General features: G+C 41.6%; 2 protein-coding genes across 14 annotated transcripts in view; one reads left to right on the top strand and one right to left on the bottom strand.

Annotated features, from left to right (window-relative positions):
• blvra (biliverdin reductase A) overlaps positions 1-5,672 on the bottom strand; it is a 58,723-nt gene extending 53,051 nt beyond the window's left edge. For 2 of the 4 annotated variants that reach the window (XM_078236169.1, XM_078236161.1), the window contains exon 1: positions 5,498-5,672. The gene's annotated coding sequence lies outside the window, so the exon portion shown is untranslated. Of the gene's footprint in view, positions 1-1,080; positions 1,214-5,406 lie in introns of those variants that run through there. The other 2 variants (XM_078236177.1, XM_078236186.1) reach the window with 2 other exon arrangements.
• Positions 5,197-12,379, top strand: part of coa1 (cytochrome C oxidase assembly factor 1) — a 66,083-nt gene continuing 58,900 nt past the window's right edge. For 3 of the 10 annotated variants that reach the window (XM_078236206.1, XM_078236214.1, XM_078236238.1), the window contains exon 1: positions 5,223-5,396. The gene's annotated coding sequence lies outside the window, so the exon portion shown is untranslated. Of the gene's footprint in view, positions 5,397-8,569; positions 8,704-12,379 lie in introns of all 10 variants that reach the window. The other 7 variants (XM_078236247.1, XM_078236270.1, XM_078236230.1 and 4 more) reach the window with 6 other exon arrangements.

The following is a 12,379-nucleotide window of genomic DNA, read 5'->3' as shown; positions in this document are numbered from 1 at the left end:
CCAGAAAATCTTACCAAAGCCCAAAGGACACTTTAAATCAAATTTAATAACTTAATGAAAACCACAAGGCTTAATCCAGAATACTCTTTGAAAGCAGCACAAGTCAGCTGGGGGAGGCAGAGGCTTTCAAAGCGGACCTGAAGAAAGTGGACAGCAAGGAGGGCAAACGCAAGTGCACAGCTCCACAAGAAACAGCGACAAGAAGGCAAAGGGGAGAACCGGTTGGCCGCAGCAGGTCTGGGCTCTGGAACTGAACCAGTGACGGTGAGATTGCAAATGGTTTTTGCACATTTTTGTTCAAACTCGGGAGGACTGGAGTTGATCACAAAAGGATCGCTTTCCCCCAAAACAAAAACTCAGCAGCAAAACACTACAGCACAAGTGCAATTTTAAATCCGTTTAAAGTCACCACTCACAATCGGGGCGGGGGGATAATTCTTATCTATCTTTGCAGCTAAATTTCATGCAGTGTAATACTGACCATTCCTCACTTGGAGGTCTTACACTTCTCTAAATCCCAAGTACCTCCCAATGGCCATAATTCGTTACCCAATTTCTTACTTAGGCACGCACTTAATCTCCGATACTTCTGATCTTCCTGTGGTTTTTCCTGGCATAATTTCCCCAGCAGGGTGGATGGACCCGCCTTATCTAAAGTTTGACCCATACGGACTGCACAGTCTTACTCTTACGAAGATTTCAATCGTTACAGGACTCGAACCCCCACGATCGCGAAGTTAACTGCCTAATTCCCTGAGGACTCGAACCTCTTGTTAACCCACTTATTTCCTACTAAAGACTTGAACCCTTTGGTATTAGCTCGCCAATTGTAAACCTGTGGACTCTAACCTCCAGGCACATGTGGGGGACTCGAACCCGCCACTTTCTAGCTACCTAATAAACCTGTGGACTCAAACCTCCAGGCACATGTGGGGGACTCGAACCCTCCACTTTCTTGTTACCTGTGTCTCTCCGACTGTCTTATGTCCAGATTCGAGGAGCCCGTAGGATAGTTACTAGTTCGCCGAAGGGATTGAGATAGAAGCACAGGATGGTAGAGAGGGACAAGGTTAATCTTACCTTGTGGCACCGTCCGTCTCTGTCCTTCCTCGCCCCGCCTCAATCGCTGACGCCGGTCGACCAGTACTATGCGTTTGGGCTCCTGGTTGACTCGCCAATTGTAGAATTCGTTTTTCGGAAGTCGGATCAAAAACTGAAGAGACACAGGTTTCTACGAAAGCCTTTTTTATTGCATCGGAGGAGAGATCGCAAGACCATGCACATCCAGCATGGGTTCGTGAGTCTCTGACTGACTTACAAAACAGTTTTCAGTTATACCCAACGGAGATACATCCACATACTTCTGTTAGCCAACAAGGGCATAGCTGTATTGCTACATTTTGATTAGATTACTTTCAAGAACAAAAAGCGATAGCCACGTAAAGACACGGCTATTAAAGTTTCTGATTAGATTAATTTCAAGGACAAAAGACAATAGCCACGTAAAGACATGGCTATTAAAGTTTCTGATTAGATTACTTTCAAGGACAAAAGGCCAATTGATAAGGCCCTGCCCTCCGAAGCCAGAACCACAATGACCTGTTAGCAGTTTCTTTAACATGATCGTTAGTTTCGCTTGTCGCCCTCGCCTCAGGCCCTTTCCAAAACCAGTTTATCCCTCAACTGATTTCTAGTTACGCCTCCCAATTTTAACCCTTTCCTCTTTTCAATCTATCTTATACACATTCTCACATTGGCCTTTATGAATCGGAGTATCGAGTATAAAAGTTGGAGTGTTATGGTAAGGTTATATAAGGCATTGGTGAGGCCAAAATTAGAGTATTGTGTACAGTTTTGGTCACCTAGTTACAGGAAGGATGTAAATAAGGTTGAAAGAGTGCAGAGAAGGTTCACAAGGATGTTGCCGGGACTTGAGAAGCTGAGTTACAGAGAGAGATTGAATAGGTTGGGACTTTATTCCCTGGAGCGTAGAAGAATGAGGGGAGATTTGATAGAGGTGTACAAGATTTTGATGGGTATAGATAGAGTGAATGCAAGCAGGCTTTTTCCACTGAGGCTAGGGGAGAAAAAAACCAGAGGGCATGGGTTAAGGGTGAAACGAGAAAAGTTTAAAGGGAATATTAGGGGGGGGCTTCTTCACGCAGAGAGTGGTGGGAGCGTGGAATGAGCTACCGGATAAAGTGGTAAATTTTAACATTTAAGAAAAACTTGGACGGGTTCATGGATGAGAGGGGTGTGGAGGGATATGGTCCAAGTGCAGGTCAGTGGGACTAGGCAAAAAATGGTTCGGCACAGACAAGAAGGGCCAAAAGGCCTGTTTCTGAGGTGTAATTTTCTGTGGTTCTATGGTTCTACGGTCGGGGTGCAACATGATCCACATTGAAAACTTGACTATTACTGCACTTTCTGTAATGGCCATTTTGAAATAATTTGTAATGTTCTTTCAGATATTTTATGAACGAAGTATATTTTTGCAAAAAAAGAAGTGTCAGGAAACAAATGTAGTTTAAGTGATCTGTATTTATATTGTTAAATATTAGATATAAGGCACAGATTAAGTGGATTTAATTTGTGTAAGAAAGGGTACAAGTCTAGTTACATTCATGTTAGACGAAGGTGTTTGCATTTGTGGGTGTTTTAGCTTTCAGTTCAAACTGTGTTTTTGCTGTGCTGAGAGAATTTATGCAGTGTAAAGTAAATATTATCTTGTGGAAAGAATGAGATGTTGCTTAGCAACCAGGGCCACTTTTTGGGAAAGGACCTTTTTGAGTTTAGGTTTTAACTGAAAGCCAGGTTAGAAGGAGCTTAGCAATGAGAGAGGGGACACCTCACAGCTTTGCTAGAAGAAAATAAATACACTAGAGTATGGGGCAAGAAAGCCAAGTACCAGAAATCTAAAGAACAGCTAGTGAAGGAAACTAGAGAAATGAAGAGAAGTTTTCAGGAAGTCTGAAGTTAAAGGAACAGAGGAAATTGGAATTTGGAACAGGGTACTATTCATTGAAGTCACAGGCAGAGCTGAGAAGAAGTTGGCTAATGAGGAACCAAAGATATCTAAAGTGATCCTAACGTTTGCGATATTTTACTACATCCGGTGAAGCACGTGTGAAGCATTAAGTGGCTGGATCTCAGAGTTTGTGTAAAAGCTTAAAACCTTCAAGAAAAAGGAATCCCAAAAGGAGAGTTGGAAAAGCCGGAGACAGATCTTTGATGAAAACAGCTGGTGGAGAGCATCGGTTGAAAGAAGACTTTGAAACGTGTATTTTTGAGTTTGGAAACACTTAATTTGAGAAGAAACCCACAGAAGATCAACTGAGTGGCATTCACTCAGTTTTCAGAGCTGAATGTTGTCTGACTACAGTTAGCTTGTTCGGTTACAGGGACTGTGTGACTATTGAAAACTTTAAAGCTTAAGATATATTTTGTAACCTGTTGTTCTTGAAATATGTGTTCTTTTGTGAACCTGAGTGGGAGTGAAGGAGTATCTATTGTAGACAAACCTTTAATGTTTAAAATAGATTTTGTTGTTGTTAAAAGCTAAGTGACACGCCTGTGACTCTGTTCCTCCAGGAACTCTGAAAAAAAAGCAACACTTATGGTTTTTTGAGCCAGGGTTCAATTCAGGAACCTTCCCATCCAGTAGTGACATAGAGTCATAGAGGTTTACAGCATGGAAACAAGCCCTTCGGCCCAACTTGTCCATGCCGCTCTTTTTCTTAAAACCCCAAAGCTAATCCCAATTGCCTGCATTTGGCCCATATCCCTCTATACCCATCGTACCCATGTAACTATCTAAATGCTTTTTAAAACATAAAATTGTACCCGCCTCTACTACTACCTCTGGCAGCTTATTCCAGACACTCACCACCCTCTGTGTGAAAGAATTGCCCCTCTGGACACTTTTGTATCTCTCCCCTCTCACCTTAAACCTATGCCCTCTAGTTTTAGACTCCCCTAGATAGTCAATATCTACGCCCCTCATTATTTTATAGACCTCTATAAGGTCACCCCTCAGCCTCCTATGCTCCAGAGAGAAAAGTCCCAGTCAATTCAGCCTCTCTTTATAACTCAATCCATCAAGTCCTGGTAGCATCCTAGTAAATCTTTTCTGCACTCTTTCTAGTTTAATAATATCCTTTCTATAATAGGGTGACCAGAATTGCACACAGTATTCCAAGTGTGGCCTCACCAATGTCTTGTACAACTTCAACAAGACGTCCCAACTCCTGTATTCAATGTTCTGACCGATGAAACCAAGCATGCCGAATGCCTTCTTCATCACTCTGTCCACCTGTGACTCCACTTTGAAGGAGCTATGAACATGTACTCCTAGATCTCTTTGTTTTGTAACTCTCCCCAACACCCTACCATTAACTGAGTAAGTCCTGCCCTGGTTCATCTACCAAAATGCATCACCTCGCATTTGTCTAAATCAACTGGGGCCGCAACAAAAGTTCTCCTGATTTGGGAAACTTTCCTTTAGATTGGAAAATCATACATTACACTTCTACTTCAGAAAGCTGAGAGAGGGAACCAGAGAACTATATGTTTTTTGCTTCAGCATCTTGTGCCACAACAGCCTTCTTCTTACAGAATTGGGATGTCCTGCATCCACATGTCTGCTGCTGCACAATCAAGATTCGCATCAGGATCAGGGAAAGCCATCCATCCCCTGGGCAGCACCGACTGGGAAAACAATAGGACCAAATGCAAGAGGATGTTTATTTAGTTCATATTTCAAGCTAACTCAGAACAACTGGCAGCACAGTTGCACAGTGGTTGGCACTGCTACCTCACAGTGCCCACGGACCCGGGTTCGATTCCTGGCTTGGGGTCTTTGCGGAGGCTGCACATCCTCCCCATGTCTGCATGGGTTTCCTCCCGCAGTCCGAAAGACATGCTAGTTAGGTGCATTGGCAATGCTAAATTCTCCCTCAGTGTAGCCGAACAGGCACCGGAGTGCGGTGGATTTTCACTGTAACTTCATTGCAATGTTAATGTAAGCCTGCTTATGACACTAATAAATAAACTAAACTTTAAGCTGGGAATAGTAGCTCCACTGGATGATACGATTTGGTAAGTCTCGTCTTGAAGTCGTTACGGACATTGATCATATTTTTTTTAAACCCTTGTTTTTAATTAAAGTTCCAGTCTGTATTTGATGGGATGCATTGCGAGTGTGTCAATAAAGTTGTTGTGATATTGCCAAGATGGCGCTGCCCATGTGAAGTGAGTCAGTGCGGGGAAGGAACGGAATGGGGCAAAGCAGACAGGAGTTCATCTAAATGTCAATCGCTTTCTCTGCAAGAACCGGAAGAATTATCTTATAATCTCTAACAGATGCGCGCCTGACCTTGTCCTGCCAAGTCTTTCCGGTATTTTCACCTTTTAATTATAAATTCGTCGGGACGTATTTTAATCAATTTGCGATTTTTCCACTTTGGCCGGTTTAGTTGAAATGAGCGGTTGGACTGACCGGGAATTCCTCGCCTTTTCTGTGGTTTTCTCTTTAGTTGTCACCTTCTTGCAGTTTTACGGTTGCTGGAACTTTGGAAGGAGCCCGGGAAATCCCTCCTTTTTAAATATTTCAAATTCACCCACTTCTCAGTAAGAGGATGAGCTCCTGTCACCTCTAACACTCCTGCTTCCTCGACCTTGGTAACTCTGTAATTGTCAAATAAGTAAAACGATCCTGATCATTGGTGGGAAGGGTTTTTAAAAAAAAGAAAACGTGATACAGAAGCAGTTTACACCCCTAAAAGGGGTAAGAATACTATTTGCCCAAAATATCTGCAGATGATCAAAGTAGTTATTAAATGAAAAGACAACGCATACAGTAATACCAATAAAAACCAAAAGCATGGATCTTGATATAAAAACAGAAGATGCTGGGAAAACTTAGTAGGCCTGGCAGCATCTGTGCAGAAACAGAGTTAAGGTTTTGGAGCTGTGACGAGGGGTCATCCAGATTCAAAAGGTTGGCTCTATTCTTTCTCCACAGATTCTGTCAGACCTGGTGAGATTTTCCAGCATTTTCTGTTTCTGTTGAGGTTTTGAGTTGGTATGACTCTTGTACAGAACTGGTAACGGGGAGACATGAAAGGATGATTGAACAGGTAGTAAGAGTAACAAGAAGGAAATGTGCACAGGGTATCAAAATCAGTACAAATCAAGACATGGGGATCCAGGTACATAGATCCTTTTATAATGGCATGGGCAGGTACAGTGCAAATCAAAAGGCCTGTTGGAATGCTGGCCTTATTTGGAGGAACAGAATAGAAGGGAGTTGAAGTCATGCTGAAGCTAAACAAAGCCCTAACTACCTTGAGCACTGAGAGCTGTTCTGGGTACCACAGCATTGACCTTGCAGGGAGTGCAGTGTACATGGATCAGAATGATATATGGACGGCAAGGGTTAAATTATAGGGAGAGGTCACTCAAACTGGGGTTGTATTCCCTTGAATTTAAAATGTTAAGGGGTAATTTGTTTCAAGTTTTCACGTTGTTAGGGAGTAGATAGAGAGAAACTATTTCCTCTGTTTGGAAAGTTCAGAACTAGGAAACATAGTCTATAAATTAGAGCCAGAACCTTTAGGAATTAAGTGAAAAACACTTTTGCACACAGAGGTGGTAAAATTTGGGAACCCTGTTCCGCAAACGAAAATTAATGCTAGATAAATTGTTAAATTGAACTAACCTGTATTGTCAGGTTACTAGCTTGGATGATGTAAATAATGACACAGATCAGATAAGGAATGGTAGGTGGAACTTTATGTATTTCTTTTTAATTTAAACTGCATTTGAGTATTGTTCACAAGTAATACTTAAAATTGATAACTACCTATTTGTGAAATCTCTTTTTTTAAAGATGCAGAAATTCATAAGATGAGAACTAAATACTTCCATCAGTAGTGCACTTCCACGCTATTTCTCCTGGGTGGTCTCAGGCCAGGACTCATGTTGTGATGTTTAGGTGCTAAGTTGCTTTATTCCTTTAATTACTTGTAACTGCCTCTGAACTGCTGAGATCAGTGGAGATGTCTTCTGGATATTCTACTTTTCCAGCTGCTGGTCATGCTGCCAGGGTAAGGTCCAAACACCAGCTGCTTTTGGTGCTTAAAATCTCCACAATATGCATTGTTCCTTCTCCATTCATGCACTGAAATGTTATGTATGTCCAGAAGAGATGGATTGGAGTGTGTTATGGGACAAGGTCAGCCACTCCTTTGTCCCTCTGCCACCAACATAAACTCATAGGAAATATTGACAGATGTGTTTAAATAATTAGACTGTGGCAATACGTATAAAACTCAGAGCAGATTTTTATTGTGTTCAGGAGGAAATGGGAATGTGGGAGAGGTTGATGGCAGTGTAAGAGGGGGACAAATGACAGTGAAGGAGACCAAAAAAAATGAGATAAATGAGAAGGAAATTGCGAACAATGAAAAGGGGAATAAATGAATGGAATTGAGGGATTGGGGAAATGGAAGATAATGAAGAGGAAAAGGAAAGGAGCAGAAGCTTGGCCTGCAGGAGCTTGAAGCAGTAATGGGGGACGGTTGCAAGATGAGAGGAGAAAATAAGTGTGACACTTTTTGGAGGGGCAAGCATTAGCTCGACCAATGTGGGAGGGCTGTCAATTTCAAATGGGCAATGTAGGAAAAGAGTAACAGATTAATAGGTTGAACATGGAGGAGATGCAAATTAAATTGAAACGGCAGATGGCGATAAACAATGAACTGAACTAGCAGAGTTATGGTAAAGAGCCCATCTATGAAAGTTGGATTGATGCAGTGTCTCTGAAATGGATCCTGAGTGGTAGAACATCTCTGAACTGAGATGAAAGAATAGATGTGGAGCATAAAGCCTAAAATTATCTTTGGGAGGATTTGGTTAGTTTCTTAAAAATTAAAATGTTTAAATTGCGGAGGAAAATAAAATGTCGAAGCGTTTGCAATTTTTATTGTTTTTTTAACTTAAAACATTTAGGAGGAAGCACGGCCCTTGCTGAATCCCCCCCAAAAATGCACCATTCAGTTTGATGTTTTCAGCTTCTGGATTTAGATGCTTTTATTTTGTTTCCAATGTAAATGAAGGAATGTTGTGTAGCAACACAGCTTAAATCATATTACATGCAATGATTTGTCTTTACATATCCATTCTCTCTCAAGCAGATTTTTGGGTTTGCTGCCAGGTTTTCTGATGGTTTTAGTAAGCTTTTCTTGTATTTTTTGGGTGTGTGGATTGTAATGGGTAAATTTCAGGTTGCATGTGCATGACCTCCTTTTCAAAAGATTGTTTGACACCTTTAATAAATAATGCCATCTGGTGAATAATATATATATACTCTCCACATAAATTATGTCAGCTAATCTTCTGTGGTGCACCTCATTGACTGCCTGGGGCTCAGGATGGTATTTATGATATTTAGCCTGTCTCTTCAGGAGTTAGGTTTGGGCGCTGCAAGTGGGGAAGTGATCTGACCAGTTACATCAACAGGTTTATCAGAGGCTAATTTTTTGTTTATTTATTTGTTCATGCGATGCAGGCGTCGTTGGCTGGGCCAGCATTTATTGCTCATCCCTAATTGCCCTTGAACTGATTGACTTGCCAGGCCACTTCAGAGGGTGTTTGAGTCAACCACATTGCTGTGGTACTGGAGTCATATGTAGGCTGGACAAGGTGAGGATGGCAGATTTCCTTCTGTAAAGGAAAAGAAAGGATTTTTTTCAAAGTACTTCTCAACCCTTTTATGTAAAAATAGATAATAGCTATAAAAATGATTTGACTTTACAAAAAAAAAATTTTGGGGATATTAACACATTGTTGGCAGTAACTTGTCATCCTGCAACGTTACGACTCCAGATCAATTCTCAGGAGCTGTCACAGCAGCATCCACTCCGCACTCTTCAGGGAAGGAGTCAATCTGTTTTGTGTTGAACCAGATGGGTTTTTACAACAATCGGCCATGGTTTCATGGTCATCATTCCAGATTTTTATTTAATTTAAATTCCACATGCCTTTTCAATTTAATTCCACGAGAAGTTTGTGTAGATCAGGAGCTGCTTGTAAATCCCCAGTGTTTACTCTTAAGCAGAAGAATAGGTTACAAAACCTAGCAGGAAATTATTGACTCTCTTACATTTTTACTTTAGAATATTGTTAAACTGAATTGCACTATCTGAAATGAGAGATGTAAAGCTTTTCATGCTTGGTGTTTTTCTCCTTAACTAACACAGGCTAATGCCTCAGATCTCCTTCCCTGCAGATTGGATGTTGCTGTTATGGAGTTAAACAGCTCCTGAGAATTAATCTGGAGTCGTAATGCAGGAAGACAAGTTACAAGAATTTTTTTTTTTACAAAAGGTCAAATTATTTTTATCGCTATAATTATCTACTTTTACGAAAAGAATTGAGGAGTACTCAAATCCTTTCCTTTCCCTTTAGGTAGTTACTTACATTTTAGTTGTATTACTCAAGCCATTTTATCCATGTTCAACTTCTGCACAGGATTTTTACAATGAGGGGCAAGCATCATGTATTATTTTACCATTTAATTTCCAAAGATAACAATACTTTCTATTAAAAGAACCCACAACCACTTCCATCTAGAAGGACAAGGGTAGCAGATACATGGGAATACCACCACCTGTAAATTCCCCTCCAAGCCACTCATCATCCTGACTTGGAAATATATTGCCGTTCCTTCGCAGTCGCTGGGTCAAAATCCTGGAATTCCCTCCCTAACAGCATTGTGAGTCAATCCACAGCATGTGGACTGCAGCAATTCAAGAAGGCAGCTCACCACCAACTTCTCAAGGAGAACTAGGCTCCAAAAAAAATTTTCTCGGTTGAAGGTTTTCCCGCAGGGGGCAACACTTGGAAATGTTTTGGGAGAATTCAGCCCTTTATTTTCTAGAAAACCCACATTGAAGAGCTGAAATTTCTGGCTTCTTGCTCCTGACCCAATTCATCAATGCTCAAAGCATCTTAGTAATGTGACTCATCAGACTGACCCTTGCCGATTACAGTAAATCAGTGTCCTCTCATAACTTATTTTTCTCCACAGGAGTTTCTCCTTATTTACTCATTTAAAGCACTTGATAATTTTGAAAACCCCTATCAAATCTCTCCTTAACCTTCTCGTCTTTGAGAGAAAGCAGCTTCTCTAATCTCGCCTCATAACCAAAGTCTCACCACCCTGGTACTATTCCTGTAAGCCTTCTCTTCATCCTTTCTAAAGTGTGATGCACAAAACTGGCCATTATAAATGTTTAGCACAACCTTCTTGCATTTATATTCTATGCCTTTCTTTACAAAGCCAAGGATCCCGTATGTCTTTTTATAGCAACCTTCTTAACTTGTCCTGATACTTTCAAAGATTTGTGCACGTATATCTCCAGGCCATTCTGTTCCTGCATCACCCTTAAAATTGTATAATTGAACTTGCCGTCTCTCAGTGCTCCTACCAATCACTTCACAATTCTTTGCACTAAATTTCCCCTGCCTTGCATCTGACCATTTTATCAGTCTTTTTATGTACCCCTACAGTCTATTTACTATCCTTGTCATTGTTTACTGCATTTCTAAGTTTTTTATGTCATCTGCATTCCTAATAGCGACCCTGAGGGAACGGCATTGTATTCTTGTCTCCAGTCTGAAACTACAATCATATTCACCACTACTCCCTGTTTTCTGCCCCTTTGCCAATTTTATATCCACACAGCCATTGTCCTATAATCCCATGGGCTTCAGTTTTATCAGTAAGAAGCCTCACAACACCAGGTTAAAGTCCAACAGGTTTATTTGGTAGCACAAGCTTTCGGAGTGCTGCTCCTTCTTCAGGTGAGTGAAGAGTTGTGTTCACAAACAAGGCATGCATAGACACAGACTCAATTTACAAGATAATGGTTCGAATGTGTCTTTACAGGTAATCAAGTCTTTACAGGTACAGACAATGTGAGTGGAGCGAGGGTTAAGCACAGGTTAAAGAGGTGTGAATTGTCTCCAGCCAGGACAGTTAGTGAGATTTTGCAAGCCTAGGCAAGTCATGGGGGTTACAGATAATGCGACATGAACCCAAGATCCCAGATGAGGCCGTCCTCATGTGTGCGCAACGTTTTGCTCAGCAATTCTGCATTATGTGTCATTAAGGCCGTCTTGGAGAACGCTTACCCGAAGATCAGAGGCTGAATGCCCGTGACTGCTGAAGTGTTCCCCAACAGGAAGAGAACACTCCTGCCTGGTGATTGTCGAGCGGTGTTCATTCATCCATTGTCATAGCGTCTGCATGGTCTCCCCAATGTACCATGCCTCGGGACATCCTTTCCTGCAGCGTATCAGGTAGACAACGTTGGCCGAGTTGCAAGTGTATGTACCGTGTACCTGGTGGATGGTGTTCTACGTGAGATGATGGCATCCGTGTCGATGATCCAGCACGTCTTGCAGAGGTTGTTGTGGCAGGGTTGTGTGGTGTCGTGGTCACTGTTCTCCTGAAGGCTGGGTAGTTTGCTGCGGACAATGGTCTGTTTGAGGTTGTGCGGTTGTTTGAAGGTAAGAAGTGGAGGTGTGGAGATGGCCTTGGCGAAATGTTCGTCTTCATCGATGACATGTTGAAAGCTTGGAGAAGATGTCATAGCTTCTCCGCTCTGCGGAAGTACTGGACGACAAAGGGTACTCTGTCCACCGTGTCCCGTGTTTGTCTTCTGAGGAGGTCGCAAAGAAGCTATGACATCAACTGCCATTTTTGGACGAGAGTTCCAAACATCTACCACCCTTTGTGTAGAAATGCTTCCTGACGTCTCTCCTGAATGGTGTGGCCCTAATGTTTAGACAATGCCTCCTAGTTCTAGAATCTTTAACCAGTGGAAATAGTTTAACTTTATCTACACTGTCTTTTCCTGTTAGTATCTTGTAAACTTTGATCAGATCAGCCTTTAGCCTTCTAAATTCTAGAGAAAACAGGTCTAATTTGTATAATCTTTCCTGAGAATTAAACCCCTGAAGTCCAGGAACCATTGTTGTTTACCTACGTTGCACTCCCTCCAAGGCCAATATATCCTTCCTAAGGTGTGGTGCCCAGATCTGCCCACAGTTCTCCAAGTGGGTCTAACTAGGGTTTTGTATAACTGCAGCATAATTGCTGTGTCCTTGTACTCCAGTCCTCTGGATATAAAGTCCACCATTCCATTAGTCGTCTTGATTATTTTCTGCATCTGGTCATGGCATTTTAAAGATTTATGCATCTGAACCCCAAGTCTCTTTGGACATCTATTGCATTTAACTTCATACCATCTAAAAAGTACTCCGATCTATCTAGGAATAGCACTGCAACACTTGATTACTTTGGGTGTCATTC

The sequence above is a fragment of the Mustelus asterias genome, chromosome 2 (assembly GCF_964213995.1).
Source record: "Mustelus asterias chromosome 2, sMusAst1.hap1.1, whole genome shotgun sequence".
NCBI classification, from domain to species: Eukaryota; Metazoa; Chordata; class Chondrichthyes; order Carcharhiniformes; family Triakidae; genus Mustelus; species Mustelus asterias.
The sequence above is the reverse complement of the archived record's forward strand: the minus strand, read 5'-3'. Positions and strand labels throughout refer to the sequence as shown.